Below are 13136 nucleotides of genomic sequence, written 5' to 3'. Positions count from 1 at the left end.
AGTCCATGCATGTGAGGAGTGCAAGGGCCAAATCTGTTTCTGATCTCTCTGTGCCGATAGCCCTTATTCCTTCATTCTTTTGTCCACCAGTCAAGCAGCCATCTTGAACTTGTCCACCTCATAAATTCCCAATCTTAGTTCAATTCTCAGCTGAGAATTTTCTCCCCTCTCACTTTCCTTACCCATAGGTATTATATATTTAACTCTGCCATGGTATGTTGAGCATTTTGAGATACAATTTTTATGAGAGACAAGATCAGTAGAATAGGTCAGAAATTTTTTGATAAGCATATTTCATTAGAAAATGCCTATTTGTTGAAACCATGACTGTTTGAGGGATAGGGTCCGTTATGACAAATTTCTCAGTTAGAAAAACAAAATTGAAAAAAAAATGTTTTGAAATTATTGAAATGACTGTTTGACATTTTAAAAATGAAAAAAAAATCCAATTTTCCAGTTCAATATGCCTTTTTTTGTTTAGAAATTTAAGCTAATTATAGTAAAAACATTTTTAAAAGGTTAAAATCAAGACAAAATATTTTGAAGCTATTGAAATGATACACTTTGATCTGAACCATTTTTGTTTTGATTTTGGATTGTCAGTTTGTGAAAATTTTTGAGATTGAATTTTCATCTTGATTTGGGACAGGAAAAAAAAATTGAAAACTGTCAATTTTTCCTGGGACAAGAAAACCATTTCCTGCCCAGCTCTTAAAATCAGGTATTGTATTATTAGAATACAGGATTTACATGACATTTTTTAAATAAAGAGTAATATTTAGTTTGGAACAAAATTGAGGGGCCTTGATTGAGTTCAAATTATGAAGGGTATTGTGAAAAATGATCTGTACCTTTTATAATCCTGCTTCATGGATGGACCCAAGAAATCAAAGGACAGTGTGTTTGGAACAAACCGTTTATGCAGCAGATGGTCAACGGGATAATTCACTGCTACTGGAAATCATTGAGACAAATTCTGTGACTGGATCTAATAAGAGACTGGATAATTTTACAGCCATTAACACTGCAAGCTAAGTTTATAAGAAGGGTAATCAAACATTCTACTTCAGGGCATAAACTAATTGCCCAGGAGGTCAGAAAATTACTCATTGCTCCCACGTTCAGAATTGCACAAATGGCTAGATGTGCTATGGGTAATTCTCCTCTTCCCCTGAAACATGAGATATAAGCCACTGCCTGGATATCAGGCTAGACGGAACAGTGATGGGATTCAGAATGGTGAGTCATGGGTCAAAATCTACCCTGCCCCTGTGCAATTCCATTAATTTGTATATAGCATCTTTCATCCAAAATGCTTAACAGAATTAAATATAAATGTCAACTGTGGTTGAGAGAAGTTAAGAGAGTAGGCAGGAGAGTTGAGGGGGGAGGGAAAGGTTATAACTAGGATGGAGGTTATGTGTGTTTGGTGATGTTGTGTAGGAGAGAGGGTGGAGTCTGGGCATTTCCTCTTTCAAAATGTTATTAATGCATTACAGGCCCTCCCTTAGTTTCCACTGTTGAAAGCCACTGGAGGGTCAAAGGGAAGGGGAAAGCACAAATGCTTTCATACTATGGAGTTTATGCATCATTTGTAATTAAAGGCCCTATCACTGATTGCATTATGATAGTGTGTAGGAATGCCAAACAATAAGTCATACCCATCATAATTCCCTCCAATGGGTAGGGTTTGGCCACCCACAATGCCCCTCTAATCATGCAGATGTCCTGAGAACCATAAGGAAATCCAGTATTTGTTGGGAGCATGCTCAAGGACATCAGACCTTCTATGCCCATGTACAGCAGCGCTCACCTGGCTCTGCTTCCTCCTTGGTCTTCAAAGGCTACAGGGTCCCATCCGTGCAGTATCCACATGGAGGAGCTTTCGTAGGGCTGGGGAATGATGCCACTTAAACTCTCTCTGCTAAATTTCTGTCCACTTGAGTGGCTATTTCTTTCCTGGAATTGCCTTGGTGGCTAAAAATCAGAGGGGACAAACGGGCCCTAAATCTTCAGGCTCCATTGTTGTGCTGGCTACCCTATGAGAAATCTCGCTGTGATAATGAAACATTGAAGTCTATGATTTTAATCACGTGGCAGGAAACTCAAAGTTAAGGTTTCCACAGCAACGGCGCAGTAAAGCTCTTTGTGTGCTGCAGTCGGTGAAAGCATAGTTCAATTAAAGATTGTCTCAATTACCTGACAGCCTTTCATCCTCTTGAATTCTATTCCCTTCTCTCCCTCCCTCACATTCTTCTAATTATCTTTCAAACAAGGGGCTGGCCTAGACCAGTAATGGCAGCACCATGCACTAGGCTGTCACCCAGGAAATCTGAGCTTAGGTCCCAGTGACAGGGGCTGAGGTGCTGTACAGGGGCCATGCCCAGCATCAAGCAGCTCTCTAGAAACACCAGTCAGTGTTAGAAACAACTTGGATGGACTCTGGGTGGAAAAACCCCACCCAGCTTTCCCCTGCAAGCAGGCTTATTCTGTTAATGGGGCTCTTTAAGAAGCAGGAAATGGAGGAGATCCGTGGGGATAGGAGGGATAGAAAGAGAATGCATAACTCTGGGGTCTCTGCAGAGAGAAGGGGAGGGAAGACAGTTGAATGGAAAGGAGCATAATCTAGTGGCTAGATCAGAGGACTGAGAGTCTGGACGGCGTCTATAAGCAGCTTGAATAAGTCAGTGGGCCTCTGTGCCTGATTCCCCGACAGAAAGTAAAAAATAGGGACAATATTGATACCTAACTACTCCAGAAAGGTGTTATGAGGCTTAACTAATTCCAATGGGCAAAGTGCTTTGAGAGTCTCAGAAGTTCTACAGAAGTGTCAGGCATTCTCATTAGCATCATAGGTATTGTACCACCTTCGAGGTAGAGTCTCTCTCTCTAAACATAGGGTCCTTACAAGTCTTGCCCACATTTTGCCTCCCAGGTAGCACTCATCTAAAGGACTCTGCTTTACTCTACCTTGGTTAAATGCTGATCAGCCGTGCCAGCACCGATAGGTCGATGCCTGGGCTAAGCCTCAATGCTGACAGAGCAGCATGATGTGCTGTCTGCTGGGCTGTTGGGCAGCTCTTCAGTATCACATTCTTTTTCTTAACAGAAGGTCAGAGCCTGCTGATCTGCAGGCTATAACAGCAGCCTCAGCGCAGGCCCTTGCATGGCTGCAATAGAAGCAGATTTGATGGGGACTCAGGAGGAATGAGAAGAGGCAGCCAAAGGTCACTCTGGCCTGCCAGCTGTAAAAACAATCCCAGCGACATGGCTATTAAAATCCAGGGCTTGGGAGCAACCTCCTCCAGCGTCCACTGTTGCACTCACTTACCCCTCCCAACCCCTGCATGTGGCCTGCATCATGCCAGCATGAAAGAGGCAAGGCAACCAGCAGGAGGCATAAGGCAAGGGAGCAAAGGTTGCACAGAGGGAGATGAAGCTCTGTTTGGCAAAGGCCAGTGATGATGGGGGGCCAGCCACTGCAGGCCGCTGAGATAGAGCTTTTTAAGTACATTTCAGCATAGCATGTTTGCTCCTAAGAAATCTAATATCCTTTGGGTCAGTGCAGGCCAACTGTTAGATATAAAGAATTCATAGTGCTTGCAGTCCCCAGATGAACCATTTTCAATTCTTCATGTTTCCGAAAAACCATTGTGTCGATTTATCAGCAGTGGCAGTGCCGCATAACGAGGACCGTCTCCTGCCTTAATGCCAAAGTGTAAATATTGCATTGCAGCAAATAGCAGTAGATAATGCATAATAATGAGCTGGGTTTGTTATGTGATGTGTTACTTGGGCCTGCAAAACAATGCATCTGTTTTTTTTTTTCTTTTTAAGTTTTTCCCCTACAAAAAATAGCCTTAATGCCGGCTGCAGAAGTGAAATAATCATTTACAATTCCTGAAAAATAGATGATATGATAAGAAAGACAAGGACAGGGCTGAAAGACCAATTCTGATCTGACAAGCCATTGGTGTCGTCAGTGCAAATTCACTTAGACACCAGCAGAGCTCTAAGCAGAGCTGAATTTTCATGCTGCAGAGATGGACTTTTCATACTGTCTCATACCGCTTTTATTTAATAGGATAGGACTTCCAGGCTCAGCACATGATTAAACAACTCTTATGAAAAGAAATTTTGCTTGAGCCAATGGTAATCAAGTGGTAGTTCTGTGATTTTTTTTCTAGTTAATTTCCAGTTCTCATCAGAAATGCATTCCCTTCCTCCCACCTCAATAAGGCAAGGTACAGAGCACTTCAATGGCTGTCAATCATCTTGCATTGTCAGATACAAGCACTTTAGGAATTACTGAACCAGTGTTTAGCAAATGCTAAACAAATTCACATCAGTGCAGAGCATGAAGAATCTGATTAATGTATCTTCATCCAAGAGTTTTAATAACATTGGCCAAAATGAGGAGTAGCTTGTTCTCCTTTTAAGATTATTTTTAAAATATTTGTGATAGATAATGAACTAGCAACCTGAGATGTTGAAGTCCTTTATTCACTGGAAAGATACAGTATGGTCAGTAAGGGTATGTCTACACAGCAACTAGACACCCGTGACTGGCCCATGCCAGCCAAATAGGGCTTGTGGAACTCAGGCTGAGGGGCTGTTTCACTGCTGTGTAGACTTCCAGCCTTGGGCTGGATCCCTGGCTCTAGGAGGGTCCCGAGCTCAGGCTCCAGCCCCAGCCTGAAAGTCTACACAGCAATGGTACAGCCCCGCAGCCCAAGCCCTGCGAGCCTGGGTTGGCTGGTACAGGCCAGCGGAAGGTTTTTCTCTGCTGTGTAGACATACCATAACAGTTCAAGCTTCCCATCTGGCCCCCATTTCACCCCTTCCAGTGCACCTTCACCTTAACCTGGAGGTACCACCAGACCGTCCGGGACTCATTCAGTGCTTGGTTTCTCTGCTGAGACTGCCAACTAATCAATTGCTTCATCCCACCCGTTGTGAAGCCCTTCCATGAGCTGCTGAGTACCCTGGAATGAGTGGCAGTTGAGGGAGCTCTGCACCGTGCAGGATTCAACCCTAAAGATGCCAGTGGCTCTGTAATGGGTCCACCTGTCCCCATTTCATATAGGGCCAACACACTCAAATGGCAGTAACTGTCAGGCACTGTGAACTGGTGACCTACATGTGAAAGGCTTTGTAATATGGATATTTTCACCTGCTATCCTTGTGGGTTTTCTCCTGTGATATCCAGTCCCTCCAATGAAGAGACATTAACAATTATGTAGCTTCTTCTGTTTCTCTTCCAACTAATTTTATAATGACCAATAAGGTTTTATGTAACTACATGCATGCACAATAACATCCAGAAATTCAAATAGTAGTTTAGTCCTTGCAGCAGTTACACCAACTACCTGTGCCTTTGAGTTTAAGGCCTTTACCATCAGTCTCCCTGTTCACCACACACGGATGGATGTTAGTTATAGCACATGTTAATGCAAAGTAGCCTGATATTAAAAGGTGCTGAGCACCCATGTACCCACTGAAGTTAATGGGGACTGCCTGTATGTTGGTGTGACTGTTCTCGGGGTGCCCAGGACTGCGAGTCACCTCCAGTGAGAGGGAATCTTTCTTGTGGTAGCTGGGTGTCAGTTCCCTAGCACCATCATCCTTTCAGCCACTCTAGCTTTTTCCTCTGGGCTGTAGCAGCCCAGACTTTGCCTTGCAGGTTAGCAATAGGGGCACCCCAATCCCTGAGTCCCTTAGAGTCCTTCCCGCTGTGATAGCCAGCCCCTGACACTGGCTTCTAACAGAACTTCCAGATCCTTTGCACCCAAAGGAGCAGCGTACCCCAGTTTTCCAGTTTTACCTTAAACCACTGCTCCCGTAAAACCACACAGCACTTGTGAGCACTTATGATAAAACAAAAGTAGGCGTATTTAGGAAAGGATAAAGATTTAATTAGAAACAAAAGAAAGTGATGGAAACACTCAGTTACAACACAGAACAAAACATAAAACATGAACTTGGGTCTACACTTAATGGCTACCTTTGCTGTATAATAAAGTAGAATTCCCCCCCAAAAGTTCAGTCTTTTGCAGAGCTGGCTGGTTTCAGATACACCAGGATCCAAGTGTTCATGAATTCCCATCCCCGCCTCCCCCCACCTGCCCACTCCTCAAGTGGTTTCCTCTGTGAATGAGTGCAAGTGTCCTTCCCCTCACGTTGTTAGACTGAAAACTGTCTTTTGTTTCTATTCATATAGGTTGAATCCCTGCCTTGTGAAGTTTCATATTTTATCTTTACGTGATTTTGATTGTTTGTTGTTGCCTCTGATGGTTTCCCATTCAAAGTCTATTGCACAAGGTTAAACAATTGAGCCTTGCATGGCATCATCACTGGCCAGACAGGGCAAGGTGACAACTCCCCCTTGCCCACATGGGCTGTTACTGGGACATCCTGGTGACTAGTCTCCTTTTTTTTCCACAAAGCATACTTTCAGTATAAATATATTGATCCTTAAATATTACCCATACATACATCTCCCAATGATTACGAATCTTGATATGTTACGAGCTCTCTGTAGATACCTTACATATTATTCTTTCCGGATAAGAATCCTGCAAGATATGTGTTTGCTGTAATGAGTTTATCAGGTCTGAGGTAAGAGTTGTTTGCAAAAAACAGGGGACCCTTTGCCAAGGGGTCTCTGACACAGTGGGTACCTCTGAAAAATCAGGCCAAGTTTATTTAGGTGACTATCAATGTAGACTTCTGAAGTTAGGCACCTAAGTTCAAAAATCATATCTCATGGGTTTAGCTCAACATTGCTGGCCTCTAAGAAAAGATTGAGGCCAAGAGTTTAGAGCCCAGGACTGGAAGTCAAGAATTCTTCCGTTCTACTGTCAGCTCAGCTACTGACTCACTGGGTGACCTTGGGAAATTATTTAATCTCTGTATCTCAGTTCTGATATCTAATTTATACTCACTCATCTCAGTTGTGTTAATAATACTCACAATAATAATGATCATTTTTATATAGTACTTTTCATCAGTAGATCTCAAAGTGCTGCATGATTTTTCATATATTTATCCTCACAACACCCCTGGGAAGTATGGAAGCTTTATGATACCTATTTTCCAGCTGGGAAACTGAGGCACAGAGAGGATAAGCGATTTATCCAAGGTCACCCAGGAAGTCCATGGCTGAGCAGGGAATTGGATCTGGGTCTCCCGTGTTCTTAGCCAGTGCCCTAACCACAGGATCTTGTAGAACTGGAATTTTTTTAAAAAAATCTTCATTGAAAATTTATTTTTCTTTTCGTTTTCCCCTTCCCCCATTTTCATCAAAATTTCCCAGGAGCATTTGTTCAGATTTTCATTGAAAAACCAAAACTGAAAATAAATTAAAAAAAACAGTTTTTGAAATCTGTTTTATGTTTAAAAATATTTTTTATTTCCTGTAACAATTTTTGATACTCAAAAATGATTTTTGGTTAAAATATTTCAAGTTTTGGTAGAAACATTTTCATTTTTGAAAACAGTTTTCTGAAAAACAATGAATTGACAAGAAAATTTCCACAAAAGTTTTCATTTGACAAAAATCCATTTTTAACAAGATTGCTTTTTAATGGGGAAAAAAAAGGGGACAGCTAATTAGGTTGTATATCACATCTATGATCCAGTCCAGAGCCTGTACTACAAGACCACCTTTTTCTCCACTAATTTTTTGCTGTCACATTCCACCTTTTTTTTTAATTTTAAGAATCATAGAAATGTAGGAACTTCAGAAGGTCATCTAGTCCAGCCCCCCAAGCAGAGAAAGGATTGAGTACACTAGTGTTTGTCTAACCTAGGGTTACCATATTTAAGCATTAAAAAAAGAGGACACTCCACGGGTCCTGGCCCTGCCCCTTCCCCCGCCCCGGCTCTGCCCCTTCCCCACCCCGGCCCCGCCACAACTCCGCCCCTTCCCCAAAGTCCCCGCCCCAACTCTGCCCCCTCCCCTGAGCGCCCCGCATTCCTCCTCCTCCCTCCCAGCCACGGGAAACAGCTGCCTGAGCGCTACCGGCTTCATGGTTGGCCGGGCAGCCCCCAGACCCTGCGCCCCCGGCCGGGCGCTTCCCCAGCGCAGCCGGAGCCCGGAGGATACTGCTCTCTCCTCTCCAGTCACACCCCTGCCCTCTCTCCAAACCTCCCGGTGGCCTCACCCAGTTAAGAGCAACAAGAGTGCAACGCAGGTGGCTGTTGGGGCTGGGGGAAGAACACTTTTGCTGCCGCAGAAAGGCACTGGGAGCACTTTCGCCCGGCTGCAAACTGCCGAGTGACACCCGATGCGAAGGGCCAGAGGCCAGCCAGATCCACCAGCCCAGCCCCGCTTTCTGCACGTTGTCCAAGACCCGGCGCTGCAGCGCCCCCCGGTCTGCATCCCGCCCCCCGCCGCGGCGCTGGGTCTGTCTACTCATGCTGCTGTTGTGGCCCGACCAGTGCACCATGGCTTGGTTGTGCGCCGAGTCCCCGGTCAGCTCCTCCAGCCTGAAGCGGGTGGCTTTGCCCTGCGGCTGCTCGGGGGATGCTCCTGCCGCCTCCCTGCCCTGCTGGTCCCGCTCCGCCGGGACCCCCCTGGCTCTCCTCCGCTCCGCCTGGCTCCTTCTCAGCCGGCTGCTGCGGGGCGCACGCCCAGCCAGGGTCCGCTCTTTGCCTCGCCGGCCCGGCAGGGCGGGCGCAGTCCCCCGGGGGGGAGCTCGGGGCAGGCCGGGGCCAGCGGAGCATGCTGGGGATGCGCTGGGGTCGGGCTGGCTGGTCGGTTTCTCCTGGCTGGGAGCAGCCGGGGAGAGAACTTCCCCGCCAGGAACCACCTCGCCTCTTCCCCCGCGGCCCGGCCACCCAGGCATAATAATCCCCACTGCGGCTGAGGCGGCTTCCCCGGGGCCAGGCAGGCGCGGCACGTTATCTTGGCTCCGCTGGTGCCAAAGGTGCAGAGGAATTGGACAAGCCAGGTCCCGGCGAGCAGAGCATACACGATCTCTGCCTTTGCCCACGCCTGGCTTTCCCATGATCAGATGCCACCTCCCCAGACCTGCGTCCTGTTGAAAGTTCCGATCCTCCCCGCAACTCCTCTGAAAATGCAGACACACAAACATGTCCCCTGGGGAATGAAGGAACAAACACTCCCCTCCCCAGCCGGACGGGGGTTTGATTACCAAAAAGCCGGACATGTCCGGGAAAATCCAGACGTATGGTAACCCTATCTAACCTGTTCTTAAAAACTTTCAGTGATAAGGACAACTTCCCTAGGTAACCTTATCTATTCTTATTGTTTGAAAGTTTTTCACTAATATCTAACCTAAGTCTCCCTTATTGCAAACTAAGCTGATTATTTCATATCCTACCCTTGGTGGACATGGAAAACAATTTGTCCCTGTCCTCTTTACAACAACCTTTTACATGGTTGTAGATTGCTAACAGGTCTCCACTCAGTCTGCTCCTCTGTAGATTAAACATGCCTAATTCTTTCAATCTCTCCCTCATAGGTCATGTTTTGTAAACTTTTTATTTTTGTTGCTCTCCTCTGGACTGTCTCCAGTTTGTCCACACTTCATAAAGTGTGGTGCCCGAAACTGAACACAGTACTCCAGATGAGGCCTCACCCTTTATTCAGTGCTGAATAAAGCAGAGTAATTACATATAACACTCCTGTTGTTAATACATCCCAGAAACGCATTTGCCTTTTTTTTTTAGCAGCGTCACATAACTAATTGATTACTATTTGAACACTGTTTTTGCCTGTCATTATTTCTCAGAACAGGCAAAGTCAGGGACACATTACTATTCACATAGTCCATAAATAAACCGTTTATGGCCAGTTGTAAAACAGAGAACCGAGAGTGCTGATTAGTTTAAATTCATGGGCGGCAATGTTATGTATTACTTAGCATCCACAAACAATAAATGACTGGCTGGTTACCATTGACAGCAAGACAGAAACAACATTAAGCTGCTGTTTTTAAAATACAGTTCTGTCGTGAAATAAATTTCATGTTCATAAATGATATAACCAGTAATACCGGGCTTGATTCCATATTTTTAGAATTACTTAGAGTAATTCCAAAGCAAATTGTCTTCATTGCCAGTAGCCCATGGAAACTTCATGTGCCTCCTAGCCTCCAAAAGCAAAGGCTTATAGCTTCTAGGAGAAAAGAAGACATCCCCCCCACAACACTTTCGTAGCCATAGAAAGTCATAATATATCATGCTGTTTTTTGCACCCTCTAAGGCAGAACCTGTTGCTCCAGCATCCCTAATTCTCATACAGGGCAATGGTGCAACTGCTAGTGATGTCGCTAAGCATGCATGGGTGTGTCCCTGAGGAATCACAAGATGGTGTGAGTTCTTCCTGGGCCAATGGTTACATTCCAAGTATCAACCAAGGGCAGAGCCCTGTGCCATATTAGAAATATGCCTGTGTCATCATAGAACTCCAAGGGAAACAGAGGCAACACCCAAAACAGTGGGTGCCATTAAAACACTCAGCACTGGAAGTACATACAGTTACTATAAGATCTTGCTATATTTAGCATAATGCACATTTACACAGGATGGCTCGCTGGTCTCTTCTAGTGATGGGACCACACAGACGTTTAAGCATCTGCAGTTGCGTAATAGCTGGGTGGTTTTGCTCAGGCAATAGCAGCTCAGGCTTTTAGCTCCAGAAATCCAGGGTTCAATTTCCATTGTTGACGACCCATCCAAGGATGTCACGTTACATTAAGATAGGGGACATGGTGATAAGTCACTTCAGGGTCATAAAATGTGTCTAATGGCTCCCACTGAAAGTATTACTCACTCTTTGCATTACCGCTGTGCCTAGAGGCCATAGCTGAGATCCCCCCATGCCTGATGCTGTACATATACATTGTAAACTCTTTGGGACAGGCACTGTCTGTTACTGGCAAGAAAAAGGAAATACTGCTATCCACATTCATACGTGTGCAACAGCTGTACAGATGTATTGAGTGATTTGCCCAAGATTACAGAAAAAGTCTGTTACAAGGCAGGAAATTGAACATAGATTTCCTGAGTCCCACTCTGCTTCTTTAAAAACAAGACCAGTCTTCCTTTCACATGTAACAGTCCATGGGTGGCATCAGGAAAAGGCATGTTACTCAACAAAAGGATGAGCCCACACCATATCATGACTTGGGAGATCCCTTGGGCACAGGAGTTGATTCCTTAATGACTCCTGCCCACTTTGAATTCATGGCGAGCTGGTATAGTAGAACCACAAGTTAAATTGACGTGTTGGGTAAAAAGCCCATTTTCATGGATGTCATCGAGACAAAAATACAACACAGCTATTAATTTAACATTGTTTGCCTCTGCTTTGGATTTTGGAGATGATACTGTTTATGCAGTTTGAAAAACATCTTGAATTAATATTCAGCATTTACTAAGTCCCTTGGATTTCCTGATGTAATTTGCATTAGCTCATAGCAGCAGGGGCCTCCAGAGAGCCAGCACCAAAAATGTCAATAGTAAAACAAATGCTTTGATATGTTAGAAAACAGGGTGTTCTTCACCTTCACTATATAATCATTTGTAAAAAGAAGCAAAAACAAATAAACCAGACCTATTCTCTATTTCATTCCTAAGGAAAACATTGCAGCCATTAAGGGAACATTTAGGCGGCCGCACATTTGAATGCCAGTGCTTATTGTACATTTGACAATCTTGAATGATAAAATCATTAGCAACACAGGGACTATTTCCAGAGAAATTTGAACCATTTCAGACAAACTAGGAATCCCAGAAAGGAAGTATGGGTTTGTTGTGAAGACACTGAACTGGGATTTGAGCTCTGACAGATGCTCCCTTTGTAATTTTGGGCAAGTCATTTAGTCTCTTGGTGTTTCATTCTCATGATGTTTCCTTTTTTTTTGCCCTTTGTCTGTCTTATCTAATTCAATGGTGAGGTCTTTGAGGGAGGGATTGGCTCCTGCTATGTATCTGTACAGCTCCTGACACAATAGGACCGCCAATGTCTATTGGGTCCTCTAGAAGCTACTGTAATATAAATAATTAATCATCATAATCATCCTATCAACCATTGCCCTGAAACTCAGACTGAACTCACATGAAATCAGTCTCCAAGTACATAAATATTTAGCCAACTTTATTTTTCAATGTTTTTTCATGTTTTTTTTTTCTGTGTGTGGTGCCACTGTACTTCCAGTTCCAGCAAGGAGCAGAAGCACGACACAGGCTGTTCTTTTGGTCAGCGGGGAAGTCCCACTGGAAAGCTATTCTGACAAGGCTGCTGTCTGATTTCCTGAGCAAAAATGTTTAGATACTTTGGATGAGCATCAGAATCCAGCTATGAACACATGAAGATGATTATTGAGAAGGTTTTGTGGGCCCATAGTGCCAGTACATACACTGAGAAGAACTGAAAGTCAGTACCACCTGGTGGCACAAGTGGCAGCCCTGCTGGCTGTTGTGTCTGAGAAGCCAAGGTTTCAATCAACATGGTGCCTAAGCTATCTCTCACTTCTATTAGTGGTTCCTCCATGTCACCACTAAGTCACAAGACACTGTGGAAAAGTTGCATGGCCATTGCCTATGTTGTGTCAATTCCGAGGGTAGAGAACTTCAGGCCTATCAGGTCTTGGACCGAGTGCTACAGTCACTAAACATCAAAGAGTGTTTATGTACCGCTAAAAGAGTTTGAATTTTGGCAAAAGTTTCATTTCCTCCTAGCAAGTTTAATGGTTACCATGGAAACCTGGGAAACTCAATTCTAACATACACCTCATTCTGTCACTGGATGGTTCTGTACAGTATTTTCTCCCTATCTCAGTTTAGTGAAAATGTAACTTCTTTTTAATAATAATACATGGAGATATACCTATCTCATAGAACTGGAAGGGACCCTGATAGGTCATCAAGTCCAGTCCCCTGCCTTCACTAGCAGGACCAAGTACTGATTTTGTCTTAGATTGCTAAGTGGCCCCCGCAAGGATTGAATTCACAACCCTGAGTTTAGCAGGTCAATGCTCAAACCACTGAGCTATCCCTCCTGCTAATAATCCATGGTTATTATATTCAAAACAGAACAGTTCAACACGGCTTATATGTCAGGTGGATAAGACAAGACACTGTCAAACAGTGTGTTTGAAAAATAC

This window comes from Emys orbicularis, chromosome 1, assembly GCF_028017835.1.
Source record: "Emys orbicularis isolate rEmyOrb1 chromosome 1, rEmyOrb1.hap1, whole genome shotgun sequence".
Taxonomy (NCBI): Eukaryota; Metazoa; Chordata; order Testudines; family Emydidae; genus Emys; species Emys orbicularis.
The sequence above is the reverse complement of the archived record's forward strand: the minus strand, read 5'-3'. Positions refer to the sequence as shown.